Below are 22014 nucleotides of genomic sequence, written 5' to 3'. Positions count from 1 at the left end.
GTCTTCCGTGGAACCAGGGCATCAAGGGGACTCCTCGGGGACTCTGGCCATCAGCCTACGCAAGGAACCACTAAAACACCTCACGCTTGCAAGTGCAAACCTCTACTTTCTTTCTGCTGAAGGCAGGCCCTGACCCCCATCACCCAGGGGGTGACGGAATCAGAAAGAGCCCAGCTCCTGAGTGCATACCTACTGCTCTCTCGCACCCAGGCAGGCTGTAATGTGGATGCTCTCCTCCCGCAACAGCAGCTCAGACCACCCCACCTCCCTGCCCCTCCATTGGCTCTGCTCCATGCCTTACGGAACGGGACCAGGGTTTTTACAGGACCTGCCCCGTTAGAGAATGCATTCACAAAACAGTCTGGCTAACTGTAATGAATCACAGGATACTACATCTAAGGGGGTGCGGGGAGAGCTGGGGATTCAGAAGGAATGACATGGTGAAGTCCATCACTTTCCAAGGAAGGCTGTGTGCTGTGCTGAGAAGCCATCACTGACAGACATGAGATGGGGAGAGTGGCTGGGCTGGGGAGACATCAGGAGATCAACAAGGCAGCAGTGTGTCTTTCAGGACTGATTTGACAGAAAAGGAGACAGCAGTATCTCAATGGGAGATTCAGAGCAAATAGAAAATCAGCTTTCTGGCTGAAACAGGGGCAGAAGGAAAACTGCATATCTGGAATATGTTTTTCACGTAAAGGAAGAAAGAATCATGCAGGGCCCCAGAGAAAAGCCTCGCCAACAGGACAACAATGAGTCACCATCATCAGAGCTTTCTCCCCTTCACACCAGGAAGGCTTGATTGTGAGGACGGATCTGAAGATCTGGGATCACCCCTCACCTGCTGTGTGGCCTTCTGCAGTGGTTTTGCCTTCAGTGTCTGGACTATGAAATGGGGGGAAGAAAGCCTGAAGTTCCCTGGCGGCTCAGTGGGTTAAGGATCTGGCACTGTCACCACTGTGGCTCGGGTTTGATCCCCAGGCTGGGAACTTCCACATGCCACAAGTGCGGCCAAAAATAAGTAAATAAATAAGAAAACAAACCAGAATACCTGCCTCTCAGGGTTGCTATTGTTATGATAGTCCTCTGCCAACTCTAAAATCAAGGCTGGGGTCCAGGGCAGGATTCCAGCTAAGTGACATTCCAGAAGAGGCAAAACCATGGAGACAGTAAAAGGATGAGCAATTGCCGGGGGCTGAGGGCGAGAGGGAAGAATAAGCAGAACACAGGATTTGTAAGGCAATGAAACTGCTCTGTGTGATATTATAATGATAGATACATGTCATTACAGATTTGTTCAAACCGACAAAATGTACAAGAGAAGAGTAAACTAGGGACTGGAGTGAGAACGACGTGCCAGTGCAGGTTCCTAGATTGTGACAAACATCCCCTCTGGGGGCAGCAAGCATATGAGAAATCTCTGTGCCTTCCTTTCGGTTTTACTAGGAACAAAAAACTGCTCTAAAAACTAAAGTTTAGAAGTTCCCGTTGTGGCTCGGTGGTTAACAAATCCGACTAGGAATCATGAGGTTTTGGGGTTCGATCCCTGGCCTTGCTCAGTGGGTTAAGGATCCGGCGTTGCCGTGAGCTGTGGTGTAGGTCACAGACGCGGCTTGGATCCAGAATTGCTGTGGCTGTGGCATAGGCCGGTGGCTACAGCTCTGATTACACCCCTAGCCTGGGAACCTCCATATGCCGCAGGTGCAGCCCTAGAAAAAGACAAAAAGAAAAAAAAATTTATTAATGCATGAATAAATAAAGTCTGTTTTGTTAAAGGCAACAGTCAGTGTCACTGATGGCATCAGCATGTGAGCCGGAGCTGCTCTCCATATGAATGTGTTCCTGTCTGACATGGGCGCAGGGCTGTCCTCTAACGCCCCCAGGCCAGCACTGCACAGCCCTGAACAGACGACAGACCACTCTCACGTGCCAAAATGTGTGACTTGCTCACAAGTCACGCAGCTCCTTGGCTGGTTTAGGTGGAGGGAGCAGGACTAGTCAGTGCCAGGACTTCTGAATTCAGGCCCCTGCTCCTTCCACCTCGTCAAGTTTACAGATGGTTCAGCAATGGCCTCTGTCCATGCCAGCCTGGTGCCCCCTACTCCCTCGCCTGTGTCTCCAAGAGCTGCCAGGATGCGGTGGCCTTTCTGCTAAGCTCTCCCCCTCCCACCGCCCAACCCTGCAAATGACAATCACCACAGAGACCTCACATCCATCTCCGAACTCCCTCTGCTTGCACTTGCAATCGCGCCCAGAGGGGCCAGACTCCAGCGAACTCAGGTCAGCCCACAGGTTTCTGCCCTTGGCTCTTTAGAACCATTCTTCTGTTATAAATTCGCCACAAAAAACCAATCCTCGTAGAATCCCTATTGAACACCTATGACATACCAGGCACTTCTGTATATTTTCTCATAAAATTCTCCTACAGCTTTCTGATTTACGGTGTAAGTCAAAAACCATTATCCCCATTTTCCAAATGAGAAATGTGAGGCTCAGGACGTTGAGTTCCCAGTGAGCATTTAGAGGAGTCAGGGTTCAAAGCAGACCAGTCCGTTCCACTCCATGCTCAGGTTCTCACGATCCAAATATTTTCTTCTGACTCTACTTCCCTCCAACTCTCTTTGGTGAACGGATGTCTCCTCATAGCCAGACAGAGCAGACGGGCGCTCGAGTCCCATTTCCTTTCTGCATCAATCAACCTCCTTTCCTCCTTTTCTCTTTTCCAATTAGCAGCTAATAAATGATAGAACCAGGTATACTTGCACAAAAGAGGAAGGCACAGAGATGTTGGCCCACACCTTTCCCCTGGACCACCTCCCAGCCTACCTTCCTCTAGGATGTCCCCCGGCACCATCCTCAAGGTTTCCAAACCCACACTGATAATCATTTTAACTCCTCGGCCTCTAAGTGTCCCTACAAAGCTAGTGCTCTCCTTCTCTGCCCAGCCACAGGAAGCTGCGGGAGTGGAGGGTTCCCCTAGATATCACCGCTCCTCCCAACCACCGTCAAGCATCATTCCATGTCTATAAACCCCTACTGTCCCCCTTCCTGAACCTTAAGTCGCCTCTCTTGCCACTTGTGACTCCACATCCTTGCCCACATCAGCTCAAGTCCGTCACCCACTCCAAGGTTCACCATCCAGTCCCACAGATGGTCCCTCTAAGGGTGCCCTCGCCTCCATTCTAGGACCCTCTCTGCCCTCAAAATACAGCCCATCCACAGCTAAGTGATACGCTGTTTCAGAGACTTTCTCTAGAAAGTACTGGCAGTCTGAGAAGGGGGGATGGAGTAATAACAAGACCCTAGGCTTTTTATGCAGCGTGGGGAATGGACTTTAGGAGAATAAGATTAGAGAAAGAGAAATCGCCAAAGTGGCTGCCTCAGAGGTGATGGTGAAGAATAATGGCATGTCCTAGTGAGACAGAAAGAGAGGAACAAAATCTGGAAGCATCCTAAGACATGCCGCCTCCAAAAGGACTTTCCTCACCACCGTATCCAAAACAGCAACCGTGCCAGACTGTCAGCTATTCCCCCATCTTGCTCTCACCTGTATCACAAGGCCAGACGACTGAGAACTACATTCTCCAGACTCCCTGGCCACTCAGGCTCCAGTGTCACCTCCTAACACAGATCTTCACCTCGTCATTCCCAGATTATGGCAGACATTCTCCTGGATGGTCTCATGGTTACAAATCATCTTCTAACCATCTTCTAATCCAATCTTCACAATACACTGAAGGTAAACATACCTTCATAACAAACACTTCAACGGTGACTATTGCTCACCAACTCGAGATGCCAAAAGAGATCATCTGATCTTCACAATGGAACAAGCTACTTGCAAAGTAGACGGTTCTCACCACTACTACTAATACCACTTATTACTAAGTTTTCTGTTGCCTCTCATTATGTGTTATATTTCCATTTGTATATGACTCATATTCTCTACTGAACTGTCATTGCCATGAGGGAGAAGATGCAGATGGAGGAGTTCTTCGCCTTTTTCTATTGAGTCATGCCATATCTCACTTCCTTAGCAGGCTAGAAAAATTAAAAGCAAGGAATAAATCAAGATATATTTGCAACAGATACAGGTTTTATAAATATTATATATAAAGAGCTCTTGGAGTTCCCATTGTGGCTCAATGGGTTAAGGACCCAATGTTGTCTCTGTGAAGATGCAGGTTCGATCCCTGACCTCACTCAGTGGGTTAAGGATCTAAAGTTGCCATAAGCTGTGGCACAGGTCACAGATGTAGCTTGGGTCCAGTGTGGCTGTAGCTATGACTTGGGCCAAAGCTTAGCTCCAATATGACCCCTGGCCCAAGAACTTACATGTGCCACAGGTATAGCTGTAAAAAGGGGGGAAAAAAAAGTTCTCATAAATCCAAAAGAAAATAGACCTCCCAACAGAAAAATGGTCAGTGAATATGAACAGGCAGTTTTCAAGAGAAATATGTGGGTAATATACGTAATTTTTCAACAATTTAAATTTGCTAATAACCAAATAAATGCAAATTAAACATTTTAAATGCATGAATTGGGTAAAGATGAAATAAAATACCAATAGCTAATATTTATTAAGTATTTTCTATGAACCAGATTCTCTTCTAGGTACTTTACATGAATTCATCCATTTAATTTTCACAACAAGCCTATGAGGAAGTTACTAGTATTATCCCCTACATTCTACAGCGAAGGGACTAAGTAAGGCACAAAGAGGTTAACTAACTTAGCCAGAGTCACACAACTAGACAGTGCTAAAAACACAATTTTAATTCAGATACTTGGGCTCCAAGACCATGCTCTGGATTGTTTCACCCCTTTGTCACCTCTAAAAACTAAACAGTTATTGGATGTTTCCTATTTGCCAAGTACAATGCTATGTGTTTTGCATAGATTAACTTACTAGACCCTTACAATAGCCCCAGAAAAGATTTTTTTTCAATTTATAGACTACTAAACTGAGATTAAGAGAAACTAAGAAATTCAACCAAATTAACAGGTAGTAAATGACAGAACCAAGCATATTTGCATAAAAGCCTATACGTAGTGTTGGCAAGAGTTTGGGAAAACAGTCATTTTCATGCACTAGTGCAAAAGTTAAATGGTATAACCATTGCAGGAGGCAATTTAGCAAACATTAGCTTTTGCAGTTTACAATTGGCCAATGCAGTTTTTCTAGTATATTATTTCCTTTAGAAATTACTATTATTCCTCACCAAACATAAAATCCATGCTACTTCAGAATAAACTAAAACAAACTGAAGAAGAAAAAAAAAGAAAAAAGAAATTACTATGTACAAAGATTCATCTATAAAGTTACTTAATAAACATTATTTATAATTGGGACAGGAGAAATAGCTAATGGTATATCTATACAAGGAACGCAATGCAGTCATTAGAAGTAAAGATATAGGAGACCATTTTTACAACATAAAAAAAATGTTGATATACTGCAAAGGGAGAAGAGGTCAGCAAACAGTAAGTACTATATAATCTCATTTTTATTAAGAAAATTTAAAATAAATAGAGTTGACTACCTAGATAGCTAGATAACATAGAGATAGCTGCCTAGGTCACTGTACCTAGCTAGATATTTAGATATATATAGTTATCTGGACACATACATACAACTAGACTTTTAGATATATATAGTTATCTGGACACATACATACAACTAGACTTATTTTTTCTATTATAGTTGATTTACAGTGTTCTGTCAATTTTTTACTATATAGCAAAGTGACCAAGTCATACATATATTTTTTTTTCTCATGTTATTCTCCATCACATTCCATCACAATAGTTTGCACTTATTAACCCCAATCTCCCAGTCCATCCGACTCCCTTCCTCTTGGCAACCACAAGTCTGTTCTCCAGGTCCATGAGTTTTTCTGTGGAAAGACTCTATTGTGCCATATATTAGTTTCCAGACGTAAGTGATATCATATGGTATTTGCCTATCTCTTTCTGACTACTTCACTTAGTATGAGAGTCTCTAGTTCCATCCATGTTGCTGCAAATGGCATTAGTTTTCTTTTATGCTGAGCAGTATTTCATCGTATACATACACTGTATCTTCTTCATTCATCTGTCATCAAAGGACATTTAGGTTGTTTCCATGTCTTGGCTGTTGTGAATAGTGCTGCAAAGAGCATAGGTACATATATCTTTTTCAATCAAAGTTTTGTCTGGATATATGCCCAAGAGTGGGATTATTGCTGGATCATACGGTAGTTCTATATTAAGTTTTCTGAGGTACCTCCATACTGTTTTCCACAGCAGTTGTACCAATTTACAATCCCACCAACAGTGTAGGAGGGTATCCTTTTCTCCATACCCTCTCCAGCACTTATTATTTGTTGACTTTGTAATTATGGGCATTCTGAGGTGGTGGCTTACAGTAGTTTTGGTTTGCATTTCTCTAATAATTAGTGATACTGAGCATTTTTTCATGTGCCTGTTGGCCATCTGTATATCTTCTTTGGAGAAGTGTCTATTCAGGTCTTTTGCCCATTTTTCAATTGGGTTGTTGGGGTTTTTTTTGCTGTTGAATTGTTTGCATATTTTAGAGATTAAGCCCTTGTCACTTGCATCACTCAAAAGTATTTTGTCTCATTCTGTAGGTTGTCTTTTTGGTTTTTTTTTTTTTTTTTTTTATGGTTTCCTTTGCTGTGTAAAAGATTTTTTTAATAATAAGAAAATATTTAAACTGTTTGCCTCTATACAGTAGGATTACAGGGTTTTTTTCTTCTTTGTACATTTCTATATATTTCCAATTTTCTGTTTTTCACCTATAATAGGAACTAAAGAAGGTGTCTCAGGCTCTTATAAAATCATATTTCTACCTAGAGTTCACGTACAAGGAAAGGATTTATAGTGCTAGGGCAGGCAGAAGCCCAGAATAATGATCAATATTTCCCACAGGCCAGTCACAGAAAAGATTGATCCTGCCTCACAAACCCAGTAAGAGTGGATAAGCAATGAGATTCTGCTGTATAGCACAGGGAACTATATCTAATCACTTGTGATGGAACATGATGGAGAGTAATGTGAAAAAAAATGTTTGTGTATATATATACATATATATGTGTATAACTGTCACTTTGCTGTACAGCAGAAATTGATAGAACATTGTAAATCAACTATTATTTAAAATATTTTTTTAAAAAAAGAAAACTCTCTAGACTCTGGATCCCTTCTCATTAGGAGAATCTAAACAATTCTCTTGCCCTAAAGTATTGGGTTTTCATTTGATGGTATTGCCCATAAAATCCAGTCTTGATGGACCTGCTTGTCTGGTGAACCATGTGCCTTAGTTAGAACTCTTTATTTTGTTGGTTACAGAAGCCAAGTGGAGAAGTGTGCGGGAAGATGAGTGTATTACACAGATAAAAGATGTATAAGAACGCCTTCGGCTCAAACATCAGCTTTATTCTTCTTTGTCTTAAGAGAGACAGACTCTCTTTCTCTACCCCATATTAGAAGACTGCCCCAAATAAAAACGAATCACATTCCTTTCATATCTCATACTTAAATCTAGTTTCCTGCTATCATTTAAGTATCAACAGGTTTCAAGTTAACACAAATGCTTGCAGGTTTCCATCTCTCAGACAGAAAAAGGGACCAGGTACAGATGTGTCTGGTTGACACTGTGAAACTGATGAACCAGTATGTGAAGGCTCTTCTCTGGGTCGGTGGCTAGAAAGAGGTCAGTGGGACTCACTGCGTCTTTTTGTTCCCTCTCCACACCTTGCTTCAGTTCTGGCCTGAGCAACTTAAAGGTTTGATCTCAAATTCATCTGGAATTTACCAAAAAGATATCATAATGGCTTCTTGTCTTACCTTTGGTCTATATCCTTAAATTTTCCTGTCAAAAACTTTCTGTAAAAAGAATAAATAGTGCCCTCTAAGTAAATCTGCAACTAACATAAACAAGCTAAGTTACCACTGAAAATCCTGTAGCACTGCTATGAAAAAAAGTGATGCAAAGGTAAGTAGTAAATAATTTAAAAGCACAGAAAAGAAGAAGATGGCCCTAGTTCACAGCCTCGGGGTCAGTCCCACAGACTGGAGAAAAGCCAACTGGCTGAATCTGGCTTAGGCATCCATGCTTGTTGTCAGAGTGAGGGCCAGCCTGTGGGTTCCAAGATACCCAGCGGAGCCACTCTGTGACCCTGTGGATGAAAAGTGTGGTTTCCAGAAAGAGGGAGCTGCTGTGAGGAGAGCAGACGCTCCCAAGAGGCATCCTCAGCCCATGGACTCTCTTGGCTACACTTCCTCTGCCATTGGGATCCCCCAGGTTAGCCTCCAGCAGCCCTTACTTTAAGTCAGTGAGCCTGCCAGCCAGCCCAGGGGAGGGGCAGGGGCCAGCCTTACCTCTAGCATCTCTTTTTTTGTTTGTTTTTGTTTTTGTTTTTTTGTTTGTTTGTTTGTTTGTTTTTGCCTTTTTGCTATTTCTTTGAGCCGCTTCCGAGGCATATGGAGGTTCCCAGGCTAGGGGTGTAATCAGAGCTGTAGCCACCGGCCTACGCCAGAGCCACAGCAACGCAGGATCCGAGCCGCGACTGCAACCTACACCACAGCTCACGGCAACGCCGGATCGTTAACCCACTGAGCAAGGGCAGGGACCGAACCCGCAACCTCATGGTTCCTAGTCGGATTCGTTAACCACTGCGCCACGACAGGAACTCCACCTCTAGCATCTTTTACATCTTCCTCAGCACAGTGCGCTGCAGGCTTAACATGCCTATTGCTGGATTGCCTGAGAGACGTGTCAGCCTTTAACATAAGCTAATAACGTGGTGTAAACACCCGAAAACTAGCTTTCAAGTGATGATAGCAAACAATTCTGCTCTGGAATCAGAACTGGGGATGAGGGGTGGGTTTTAATCTGCGTGGTTTAAAAAGAGACTGAAGTGGAACTCCACTCACTCTGTGTGTGTTTGTGCACACGTGTCTGTGCATATACATGTGCACACATGAACATGAGCGTTTTCTCCTTACAGGCCAACATGAGGAGATGAGAAATCACCTCCATTTTAACAGCACACAATTTTCCATGCTGGAAGCCTATTAAAAAGTTATTTTGGTGCATGAAATAAAGCAGTAATGTTTGCATAAGTATGCAAACAGAATAGAATTTAGATCCCATCTCCTCAGGCCTACCTGATACTAAGCTCAGACACATTAAAAGAACGCCATTTGGGACCTTGTTTTAATTGGATTTCTAATCTTCCATATATTCTAATGAGCTTGGGGGAAAAGATCCTCAGTATTTAGGATACAGCCTCTATCAAAATGATCCAAGAGCCTTCTTCTCTTTGGGCTGCTCTGAGCTGGGGAGTAAGGGAGGAGGGATTTGGTATAATTTTCAATCACCTGCCTTTTGTTTCAGCCTCTGTGGAGCCCTGTATTATGAAAGAAGGGCCCAAAGGCCTTCAGCAAAACGTCTCTCTTAGCAAGTGCACTGCAGCTTAACATGCTGCACTTGGTGGTGATTTAACAAGGGCCAGACGTCAGTGGGTGGCAGACTGGAAGGGGAGGGGCCTCTGCTGACCAAGAGCCACCCAACAAAGGGCATACGGCCACAGCAATCCCTGACCCTCAGCCCAGACCATATGGACAGAGATGTCCATAGATGCTCCTTAAAAATACTATCTTTGAAAGCAAAGATGGACACAGCACTGCCCACCTCTGATTATCCGTATTCTTTGCTCAAGCCACCATCAAAAGCACCACATGGATTAAGAAGATGTGGTACATACACACAATGCAATATACTACTCCGCAATAAAAAAAGAATGAAAGAATGCCATCTGCAGCAACACAGATGGAACTAGAGACTCTCATACTAAGTGAGGTAAGTCAGAAAGAGAAAGATACGTACTGTATGATATCACCTATATATGGAATCTAAAATATGGCACAAATGAACCTATCTACAAAACAGAAACAGATCATGGACATGAAAAGCAGATTTATGGTTGCCAAGTGGGAGGAGGAAGGGAGTGAGATGGATGGGGAGTTTGGGTTTAGTAGATGCAAACTCTTACATTCAGAACGGATAAGCAATGGAGTCCTACAGGAAACTATACCCAGTCTCCTGGGATAGAACACAATGGAGGCGTTCCCATGGTGGCTCAGCAGTAAGGAAACCAACTAGTATCATGAGGAGAAGGGTTCGATCCCTGGCCTTGCTCAGTGGTTTAAGGATCTGGCGTTGGATCGGATCCCACTTGCCATGGCTGTGGCATAGGCCAGCAGCAGCAGCTCCAATGTGACCCCTGGCCAGGAAACTTCCATATGCCATGGGTGCAGAAAAACAAGCACCACAGACTGGGTGGCTTAAAAAACAGAAATTTATCTTCTCGTGGTTCTGGAGATGCGAAGTCCAAAACCAAGATGTTGGAAGGGTTGGTTTCTTCTGAAGCCTTATTGCTTTGTATCTGGCTGTCTTCCCTCTGTATATGGCTGGGTCCGAATTTCCTCTTCTTATAAGGACACTGGTCATGCTGGATTATGACCCCCCCCCCACGACCTCATTTTAACTTAATTACCTCTTTAAAGACCCTATCTACTGTCAACTTAAAAAAATATACACCACCTAAAAGTTGACAGTTAAGTTTTATTTGGGGCAAAATGAGGACTATAGCCTGGAGGAGAGCATCTGAAATACCGCTCCAAAGAGGCAGCATGGGGAGGTCAGTATCTATGTGATTTTGGTGAAGGGAAAGGTACACATGTACCCTCTTTACAGAAGGTTGCTGCTAGTCATGAGGAGCAATTATCACCATAAAGGATTTTAGTACATTTCTAGTTATGAGGAGATGCAAGAATTCAGCGCATAAAATCTTCTCCTGAAAATAGCTATCTGAAGACCTTGTCTGCCAGTCTTCCCAGAGCACAGAGTACCTCACTCCTGATCTCTAGCCTGAGATCTTTCAGGGGGTGTTGAGGGGCTGCAGCTGCAGCGGCTCTTGATTCAGTCCCTATAGAGGCAGATGGCAAGTGCCCACCTCCAGTTCACACTGCCAAACACAGTCACATTCTGAGGTTCTAGGGTTAGGACTTTAACATATGAATTTGGGGGAAGACACAATTCAGAGCATCATCCAAAGAACAAGCCGGGAGTGGGCACACATCCTCCAAACCTCTCTGACCCTGTTGGGGAGTCAGACCAGCACTGTTCTGACAGCTACAAACTCTAGACAAATGTCCTAAATCTTAATGCTGCACACCCAATACGAGCTGTGAGACCTTAGGTAAGCTACTTGCCTTCTCTGAACCACACTTCTCAGATGAAAAATGAGGACTATTATAATAATATCTAAGTCCCAGGACACAGGATTGTCATGACAATCAAATGGGTTCACACACATAAAAGCCTTAGGACAGCACTTGACACTAAGTAAAGGTTTAGTAAATATTAGTGATTATTATTATTAATTGAGCCCTAAGCATCTCAGCTAATTACTGGCCCAGCCTGGGTGGGGTTCTGTTGGATCTACTGAAAGCATCATTGAAGGTGCCTCCAAGCAACACTAACCAAGGGTAGTCTTGAACCAAGGACAGAGAGTGTGACACAACCTGCTGGCCACAAATTTGGGGACAATCCACTTTCCAGAAGCCACAGTTCACTCTTTTAACTTCTGCCTATGAATACTTAGGGCTTCTGCTCATATTAAATGAAGTGCATCCACTTGTAAGCCCCTGTATACAGGTTGATTTGGCAGGCGATGAATTTTTCCCTTTGTTTTTCTTGTTCTTACTGAAGACTACAAAGAAAGTCTTAAAGTACTCCTTAGAAGATAAGTCTTCAAATGACTTGTCTTTTCCAAGCCTATTTAGTCCTGCCTATAGCTAATCAGCTTGCTTGTCAAAGTAGACCTTAGATCTGCTGGAAAGACATGACAAGGAAGAATATATAAAGACAGACATTTTGCTCTGATATGCTGGGTATTTGTCATTTGACAGTGCTAGGTCTCCAGCTTAACAACTGCACCAGAGTCAGTAGAATCCTTCACTTCCACTGCTAAACTGGAATGCCTCACTGACATCAGTAGACATTTTTTTAAAGAGCCTACTATGTGCATATCACTGCCCAGAGGTAGGAAACCAAGAAAATGTAGCAATAAATAAGCAAGTTCCTCAAGGAGGAAGTACAAGTTCCAACAATAAATAAGCAAGTTCCTTGAGAGTATAATGGGACAGACCCCCCACCCCAATTGGCAATAATAAGATGTGAAAAATGCTGGAAGAATTATAGCACAGGGGCGTCAATACTTGTGACATGATGAGGGAAGGCTGTATCTGATGAGTAGACAGCACAGTGGGGATAAGACCTCCATAAGAGAGTAAACAGGATAAGTAAAAGGACAGGGGCTTAAAAGTGATGAAGTAATATCACTGGAGGCTACAGAGGGAGTGGTGAGAGAAGGGACTGAAATTCCCAAACACCACCAATCGGGAATTCCTTCACTTACGAGGACAGGCCTCCTTGCACAGGTACACTGAGACCAAGCTCACCTGCCATCCTCATTTAATACCATTCCCCATCTTCACTCTATATATTACCTTTTTCCTAGTCTTTGGCTGTAGACGGACTGCTGAAAAGCCTCCTAGGACATTTTCATTACTGCAGAAAGTTCTATTAGACAGCACTGTCTTAGAGGATATTATTCAAGACAGCTGGCAGGGTTTGGACAGGTTTGGACAAAGCAATTCCATAAACATTGCTTAGGGAAGTTAGACGTTAGAGCGTGGTGGTTATTTAATGTACAGTTACTTTCACCTTTGCCAGCAAAGCATGCAAATATTCCATATTCTGAGAGAAGATCTAATTTAGACCATGGTGTTGTTACTATCTTCAGATGCTTCTTCAGAGTTTCATGTAGCTCTTGGTAAGAACTATTACTTAGAACCTAGCCAGCCCGCTGCTGATGTCATTTTTGTGCTACTTGTGCACAAACCCATATACATGTCGTATCTCTCAAGAACATTTTTAGTTCCTTAAATACAAGGATTTGTCCTTTTAACTCTTTGTATCATTCCTAGAGCCAAGCTCTGTGTTCCATACACATAGACAATGTTCAAAAAATAACACTGGTTAATAACAGCATGCAAGGCTTTTGGTCTCGGTCCTGCCTTCCTTCAGAGCCTCATGACTCCCACTCCCAGAACTGCCCTTTACAGTTCATTCCTTTGAGTTCCATGCAGCTCCCCAAATGCTCCAGACTTAATAGGCTCCCAAGGCCTTGCACCCACTGCTTCCCACCAGTTTCCACGATGCCTGCCTAGCTCTTGCTCAGCCTTTGGGAACCAACATAAACTCCTTGTTCCTCATCTCATATGACCTCCAGGCCTGGTTAGCTGCCCATCCTAGAAGCCCCCTCTGCCTGCCCCTTTGCAGTGCAATGGCCTGTCCAGCATCTGTGTCTTCTACAAGGTCATGAGCTCTGTAAGGCTTGAACTATAGCTTATCTGTGGTTGTATCCCCAAAACTGAGGACAGTGTCTGGCACATACCCTTGCACAAATGTTTATGAGATGAATAATTAATGAGCCACAGATATAACTGCTTATCCAGTAAATTCAACTGAAGATTTATAGAAATGGTGTGAACCCATACATTCATCTTCTGACATTTCTATTATTTAAAATTCAGAGAAATAGAAATGATAAACCCAAAACTCAAAGGAGAAACGCCTCAGAGGTGGAGACAGGGGCTTGGGAAGGAGAAAGAGCCCATAGATAGATGAAAATATATACATACATATTTTTCTTTTCTAGGGCATATGGAGGTTCCCAGGCTAGGGGTCGAATCGGAGCTGTAGCCGCCGGCCTACACCATAGCCATAGCAACACCAGATCTGAGCCGCGTCTGCGACCTACACCACAGCTCACAGCAATGCCAGATCCTTAACCCACTGAGCGAGGTCAGGGATGGAACCCGCAACCTCATGATTCCTAGTCACATTTGTTAACCACTGCGCCACGACGGGAACTCCCAAAAATATATTTTTAATGTACTAGTTTTTAAGCTGGGTGGTGAGTTCCTGGTGTTTCATTCATTACACATAAATGACATATATGTTAGAAAACATATTTTTAACAATTCATTTGTTTTATAATATATGGTTTATGTATTTTACATATCATATATTGCAGGATATAAAAATAATTAAAATTTTTTCAGAAGTTTATTGCTCTTTAGTGACAAGTTAATTTTACCTGTTTTAGCTTTTACTTTTTACAAATAAAAGAAGTAAAAGAATTTAACTTCTTTTGCTGCATTTCATAAATATTTCAACAACCATTTTTATTCTTTCAAACAGGGAACAGAAGATGCTACCTTGAAGTGTAACAGTAATGTGCTCGATCTTTTTCCTACATATGAGAAAATGGATGTCAGTCTCTATGTCAGACCTTTGAGAATCTTTAAAAGATTATTTTTCTGCTCCAGCCCAGAGGGCCATGGTGACCCTAAAGACAACCTAACAGCTCAGCATTGCTGCAAGTGACACTTTCTTCCAAGGAATCAATGAAAGATGGCGTGAACGAGCTGTGGAGCAGGCTTGCTATTCTTGATTTGGTGACATCTATGTGGTACCTACTGTGCATCCAGCCTTGCGATGGGCACGAAGGATGCAGTCAAAACTAAGACAAAAAGACATAGCTACTGGTCTCCAGGAATCACCTTCTCAGCTGAGAAGCTGACAAGTAAACACCAGTGCAAAAAATGTCAAAGAAGCACACATAATTCAGGTGTGGGAAAAGCTTTAAGTTGTAGGGAGCAAGGTAGATGGTGAGTTAGAAAGCTTTGAAAAATGAGGAAAAAGACATTTTCGGGAAAGGAGGCAGCATGTGCAAAGACCGGATATGGAGGTGGCAGTGCCACATCTACTAAGTAGACACATTAAGCTGCCCCCCAAGTTTCATTAAATAAGAAAATTACATAGCACGGCAGCAAGACAGGTGCCATCAGCACATCAGCAATTTTGAGAATTTCACGAATCCACCCACCTTTAATTGTGGGCCTTCAGCTATGAAAACCAGGGATGCGCTGCAAAACTTAATACCTAACTGTATTTGACTCTGATCAATATTAAAAATTATTTCATATCTACTGAAAATTCTGCAAACTAAAGGGGAAAAACTGGCTCAGAATCACTGGAGAAGAAAAGAAAATTAACACAGTAGTTGGACATTTTTAAAATAAAGGGATAACAAAAACCCAGGTATTACAGACATTCTCTAGAAATATAGCATAGCTTCCTCTGGGGAAAGACGTGGCCCCACAAGACCTTCCCTGTGGCCCTCATTGCTCCAAGCCTCTTCCACAGATGTAATCATTCTCATTTCCATGAATCTTTTCAAGGAACTAGAGAGCTGGTACCGACAGAGAGAGGCACATGGTATTACTTCAACAACCTGGTCAGAACAAGGCTTTTGGAATTACTCACTAGGCTGTGGGTGGGTTAAGAACTGATCATCTGAGTTTCCAATCTTTCTAAAAGAAAACAACCAACTGCAAGTATTTGATTCCCCTTTCAAAAGACTGATTCTTTAGTTTCTTTTGGGTCACTCCCATTTTCATTCCGGATAGCAAGCCCTGCTGGCAGGGATCATAATTAGGTGTGATTTAAGTACTACATAATTTGAACAATGCTATAAAATGCCAATGCAAAACCAAGGGAGTTTGGTCAAGAGGAGAATTTATTTTGGAGAGAAGAGGAGAGGGGAAGCAGGTGGCATGAGGCCATCTGCTTCAGAAGGGATAATTAGGATTCTGGTTTTGCTGAGAACATTTTTAGAAAAAGCACTTGCAAGGCTTGCTGAAAAGTAGCATCAATTCTGAGAAGGAAGCAGGAAGAGAGAGCAATGGCTGAGCAGGCCAAGCTCTCCAGATGAAACTAGTGCCAAGTCAACCTTGAAAATAAAAAATTTCCAAAGAGATCCAGCAGGAAGGAAATCTTACAAGAAAAAGGTAGCCATCAAAGTGGAAAGCACGACCCCAGTGCTGATACAGTCTCTTTTATCCATTGATATTATCCAGCACTTTTCATCTACAGGAAGTGGAGCAGCATTAGAAGAGTTATGGACCAAGATATTCCGAAAATGTGAAGATTTCCTTCTCTATCTCTGGCCTCTAACTACGTGGCCGTTCTTAGTGCTTCCAGCTTTATCAAGACAAAGGAATTGATCATATAAATCCTCAACTGCCAATACTCAGGGAGAAAAAGATAAACTCTTAAAGGTCTCAAGGAAAGAAGGAGGGAAGGAGGGGGAGAGAGAGAGGGAGGGAGGAAGGAAGAAGGAAGGGAGGGAGGGAGGATAGGGAGAGAGAGAACAGAAAAAAATGACAGAAGAATATGTTGTTGGGCGCTAACTTTTAGAAGGTATTGATTTGGGAACAAGCATTGTGAATTTAGATTAATAAAAATGGGAAATGTTTTCTACACAACTACAATTTCAAAGGTATTTTGTGTGATTCTTAATAAATATTGCACACAGCATTTAATGCTTCAGTTTTAATGGTTTCTGTAATGTGAACTAAATTAGTCAATTTATTGCAATATTTGCCAGCATCTATTATAATCACTGTAATTACCTTCAACTGTCTATTAAAGGACAATTTCTACTTCATATTATCCTTACACTGAAATTGCACAAGTTAGAAATTATACATAAACTAGAATTTCCTACCACAATTTGGGTGTCTTGAGAGAAAACTTCAGTGACAGAGTCCAAGTTTGGTTAGAAGAGTATACACATAACTAACAGTCTGGCAATGAAATTAAGTTTAATGAATAATATTGAGTAAAGAGAAACCTCATGAATTCAGACTTCATCAATGGGAACTTTGCTATGCCTATCTTTGCTATATCCATAAAAACATAGTTTCCTAAAAAATTGTCATTATAAACTCACTTATACCAAGAAGAAGTGTCTTTTTTTGTTTGTCTTTTTAGGGCTGCACCTGTGGCATATGGAAGTTCCCAGGCTAGGGGTTGAGTCAGAGCTGTAACCGCCGGCCTACACCACAGCCTCAACAACGCAGGATCCGAGCCGTGTCTGTGACCTACACCACAGCTCACGCCAACACTGGATCCTTAACCCATTAAGTGAGGCCAGGGATCGAAACTGCAACCTCGTTGTTCCTAGTCGGATTCATTTCTGCCATGCCACAATGGGAACTCCATGAAGAAGCATCTTAATGTTATCTTTAAGAGTCTTGACAGTTAGGGATTTGGCATTGTCACTGCTGTGGCTCAGGCTTCTGCTATGGTTTACGTTTGAACCCTGGCCCAGGAAATTCTGCATGCCACAGGCGCAGCCAAAAAAAAAAAAGAATTTTGAGGGTTTTAGGAACAAGAACTTAAAAATGTTTTATATGCTACTGCAGATTACATTCTGTCACAAGAGTTCTGATTACCCTTTTCTGGAATTAAATATTAGATCTACATCCATCTAATACATCTAGAAAAATATACCATACTAAAATATCATCTTTTCCTTACTTGAAAATACTCTTATTAAAAAGGTTACAGAGAAAATAGTTAATTTAAAAAAATACAGTACTATCTTCATGTCCATAATAAATGCATTGTTTGCTTCTTACATATTGAGACAGAGCCTTGACAAATCCTAATACTTCCACAGTGTCACTGGTTGGTTTGAAATCTACTTCTATCAAGTGACTGATCCGTTGATCCCTGGATAATTACTGAAATGTTCTAAATCCCCTTGAACTTTAGGCAGAAATGCCTCTCATCTCTTCCCAATGCTCCTCTATCCCACTCCTTTGACCCTTTATACACAACAGCAGTCAGTGTATGCACATCTAAAGAGCACAACAGCACAAAACATAGTGAATCCTCCTTAAATCACCCTGCCTTATACAACTGTGTAAATAATTCCAAGTCATAGGGTCATAAAAATCTTAGCATCCATAAGGACAGCATCCAAATCAAATTACACAGCTGAGGAAAATGAGTTCTGGGGAGGTGATATGACTTGCCCAAGGTCACATATCTCTTCTTGACAGTATTGTGGAGAAATGTGGAAATGTACTAGGCAAAATTACAACTGAGCCCACTAGTTTTTGCTGTACGAGAAAATAATAAAATGGCATTAATTTTTTCTAGTTTAGGCTTCACATTAACAAAGATGAGCTTTCTCCTTAATTAATCTGTAAACTCATAATCCTTTATTCTATGAATAATAAAGTTTTGTTAATAAGGGAAAGTCTCAATTTATTTTCCTACATTTTGGCCTTGGCCAAAAAGGGTTCTGTACTCCTACTCTCTTCCCTTGCTTCCTAGCCCTCCCCACAAGAGAAAGTGTTGTCTCTCTGATTGGTCAGAGCCTGATGTCATTAGACCACATTTTGCCAGATAACAGAGTTCCAGTACCTTAAACAAGAATGACATCACTCTTTCTTTGTCACTTCCTGCACCATGAGCAGCAGGCTCTTCCGACTGCCTTCTGCACTCCCTACCACTCAGCAGACAGAAAGCAATGGGAGTGGAGAAGAGGGAACTCTCCTTCATTGTTGGTTGGAATGTAAATTGGTACAACCACTATGGAAAACAGCATGGAGGTTCCTCAGAATTCTAAATATTGAACTACCTTATGATCTAGCAATTCCACTCCTGGGCATATATCTAGAAAAAACTATAATTCAAAAAGATACATGCACCCTTATGTTCACTGCAGCACTATTCACAATAGCCAAGACATAGAAACAACCTAAATGTCTATCAGCAGATGAATAGATTAAGAAGACATGGTACATTTACACAATGGAATACTACTCAGCCATAAAAAGGACAAAATAATGCCATTTGCGGCAACATGGATGCAGCCAGAGATTTTCATATCAGAAAGATAAGGACAAATACTATGTGATAACACTTATATGTGGAATCTAAAATATGGCACAAACAAACCTATCTACAAAATAGAAACAGACTCACAGAGATAGAGAACAGACTTGTGGTGGCCTAGGGGAAAGGGAAGGAGTGGGATAGCCAGGGAGTTTGGGATTAACAGATGCAACTATTACATTTAGAATGGATGGGAAATGAGGTCCTACTGTACAGCACAGGAAACTATATCCAAACTCTTGGGATAGAACATGATGGGAGATAGTATGAGCAAAATAATGTATATATGTATAACTGGGTCACTATGCTGTACAGCAGACATTGGCACAGCACTGTAAATCAACTATACTTAAATTTCAAAGGAAGGAAGGAAGAAAGCAAGCAAGCAAGCAAGCAATGGGAAAATGCCTCCTCTCCTCTCCCATCAGGCAGCCCAACCTGGGCTGCTGAACTGGCCTGGAGCCAAACAATATAAACCCACTTTGGGTGACACCTTGGTCACAAATATGCCCCATGTTAATGCACATCTCCTTTTTTTTTTTTTTTTTTTTCCTATTTTTGTCTTTTTAGGGCTGTACCTGTAGCTTATAGAAATTCCCAGGCTAGGGGTCAAATGGGAGCTACAGCTGCTAGACTACACCACAGCTACACCAATGCAGTATTCCAGTCACATCTGCAGGCTATACTGCAGCTCACAGCAATGCCAGATCACTAACCCAGTGAGCAAGGCCAGGGATCAAACCCGTGTCCTCATGGATACTAGCTGGGTTGATTACTGCTGAGCCACAACAGGCACACTTACATCTCCTTTTCTCCTGGAGTTAACAGGTGTGCTTTGGATGAGTCTGACCTTGATTCAAAATTCAAAGAACCCCTCTTTAGGCTGGGGATGAAGATGAGACTAATATGAGATTCATAAAGAAGGAAGCAGAAGATGGCTCTTCAGCTCAAGTTTAAAGCATGTAGCCTGCTCAGTTCGGTTCTTGAACAGAAGCCCTGCACAGTGGGAGGACAGGAGGGGCAAATGGCTATCGGGTCTTTGCTCAACCATATAACAACTATCAATGCTGGTGATGTATTTTGACCCCTAGCCTGGGAACTTCCATATGCTGCAGGTACAGCCCTAAAAAGAAAAAAGGGGGGGAAAATAAAGAAAAGAAAGTGTGGAAAGAAATGCCTGTATTCCCATTTGGTTTGTTTCTAGTCCTTTCCTCCAAGAGAAATATTCTACTGGCTTGGGCTCCTTGCTTAGTTAACCAGAAGGAAAAAATACCTGATCATGACTGTCTCAGCAAAGACTGCCTCCAGAGGGAAAGATAGAATCACTCTCGTCCTAACCATTTCTGGTTTTGTGCTGCCCAATTCCATTCCATTTTTGCTCAAACTCTTAAAATTAAAAAATAATAATCACTCTACCTGTGATTGAGACGTTGGCCTAGATGATCCCTAAGGTCCTTTCAACAACCATCAATCTTCTAGTTCTAGTTCAAATGTGCCTAATCTAATTAAAACGTACACATGTAAATAATGGTATTTTTCTAGACAGAGGAACATAAGCAGAAGTGATGCTTGTAAAGGTAAAAATACGGAGTCCTTGGAAGACTGCACCAATAATGCAGGGCACGGTACCTCTTGACCGTACTGAAAACCACAGTCTTCAAGGTAAGAAATCGAGTTGGTTAAGGTCTTAAGTGCCGAACAGTAACATGAAAAGATCACTAGTCAGGAAATCCATGTGCTAGTCTTACTGACCTTAACCAGCTCTGAGAGCTGAGGCCAACACAACCTCTCTGTACCTGTTCCATGTGCCTCAACTATAAAATGAAATAGGTGAATAGAATAACATGACCGACAGGTCCCTTCCAGCTCTAGGACTCCATGTTGTCAACGAAATGCCTCCGATTAAAGATAATGAGTGGATAATGCCTGTTTTCTTAAACATGAACTATACACCTAAAAGTAGCATGATTTACCACCAATTTTTAAAAAAACCAAACTCAATAAAAACAGTTTGTCAGAAAAGACTGAAATTCAATCCATTAAAATAATTGTTGCCCATATTCCAAATTCAAAATAGATTTTTTAGTCCATTACGAGTGATTTTGAGAAATCTTACATTAACAACAATTTGGCCCTTTTCCTGAAAAATCCTGGTGGCTCATATTTCTGTTCTGTGAGAGCAATTAACATTCCTCTCAGTGGAAACAGGAACAAACAAGTAACCAAGGAGTCCATTTTCATTTCAAAGACTATGAAAGACAGAAACCAGGGGGTTTGGGCAGAAGCTAGAAAACTGCAGAGATGTTGATTGTGTTTTTAAACTTCCCATTTCATTTTCAAGTGCTGAATGTGCCCAGAAGCAAGACTCAGTACAGCAACTTACAGTAAATGTCCTTAATTACTTCTTTCCTAGACGCCGTCAAACGTTAACAATCTAGAGGTTTGGTCCATAAAACTGCCTAGAAATCATTCAAGTCATTTTTTAATAATTTACTTGAAAACAGGCAGAAGTGAGACTATGATGTGCCTCCCCTAAGTAATTATTCAACAGAGTGAGGCTCTGACCTCTGAAATCCTAGAACCAATGGGATTTCAGAGGCAGCAATGAAACTAAAAGTTTGCTTCCCTTGACATCTAAATGGCACAGTTCTCGCTGTTCCCTTGTTTTATACACCGAGATGGAGCATTTACTGCCTTCTATGCTTTGGGACAGTCCAAACATAAAACAGTCTGCCTTATTGCCTCCACCGTTACAAACATATTGGCCAGACTACATGTCCCAGATTTTAGCCTGAAAAATTAGATATCCTGAGGCCTGGACCTACCACAATTTGTCCTCTATGCATTCATGTGCTCTTTCTTGCCTAAATCCTTTTATCCAGGCTCGTACCAATCAAACAGCCTATTTCTTGAAATGAAACATACTATGTCCAATACACCAATTTTATTTTGGTCAACAGAGTCCATGAAATACTAATCAATAACACTCAGAAAATATAAGAATTTATTTTGTCTCCAGGAGTAAGTCTGAGATGTCTATTATTGGTATGAAAGCAAACATCTCGTGGAGAGTTTAGAAATGCCCTAACAATGTCAAACATTGCCATCTGGGGAAAGGGGGA

The 22014-nt window shown here is 41.9% G+C and overlaps 1 protein-coding gene across 14 annotated transcripts in view; it reads right to left on the bottom strand.

Moving 5' to 3' along the window:
* The window catches only part of LOC100511522 (uncharacterized), a 680138-nt gene that overhangs the window by 634445 nt on the left and 23679 nt on the right, over positions 1-22014 (bottom strand). The window lies entirely within an intron of this gene.

The sequence above is a fragment of the Sus scrofa genome, chromosome 9 (genome assembly GCF_054392235.1).
Source record: "Sus scrofa isolate SSC_HxYL_T2T_F1_AM1 chromosome 9, Sscrofa_HxYL_maternal_Yorkshire_Landrace_v2.0, whole genome shotgun sequence".
NCBI lineage: Eukaryota > Metazoa > Chordata > Mammalia > Artiodactyla > Suidae > Sus > Sus scrofa.
Note: the sequence above shows the minus strand (reverse complement) of the source record. Positions and strands in the feature narration are given on the sequence as shown.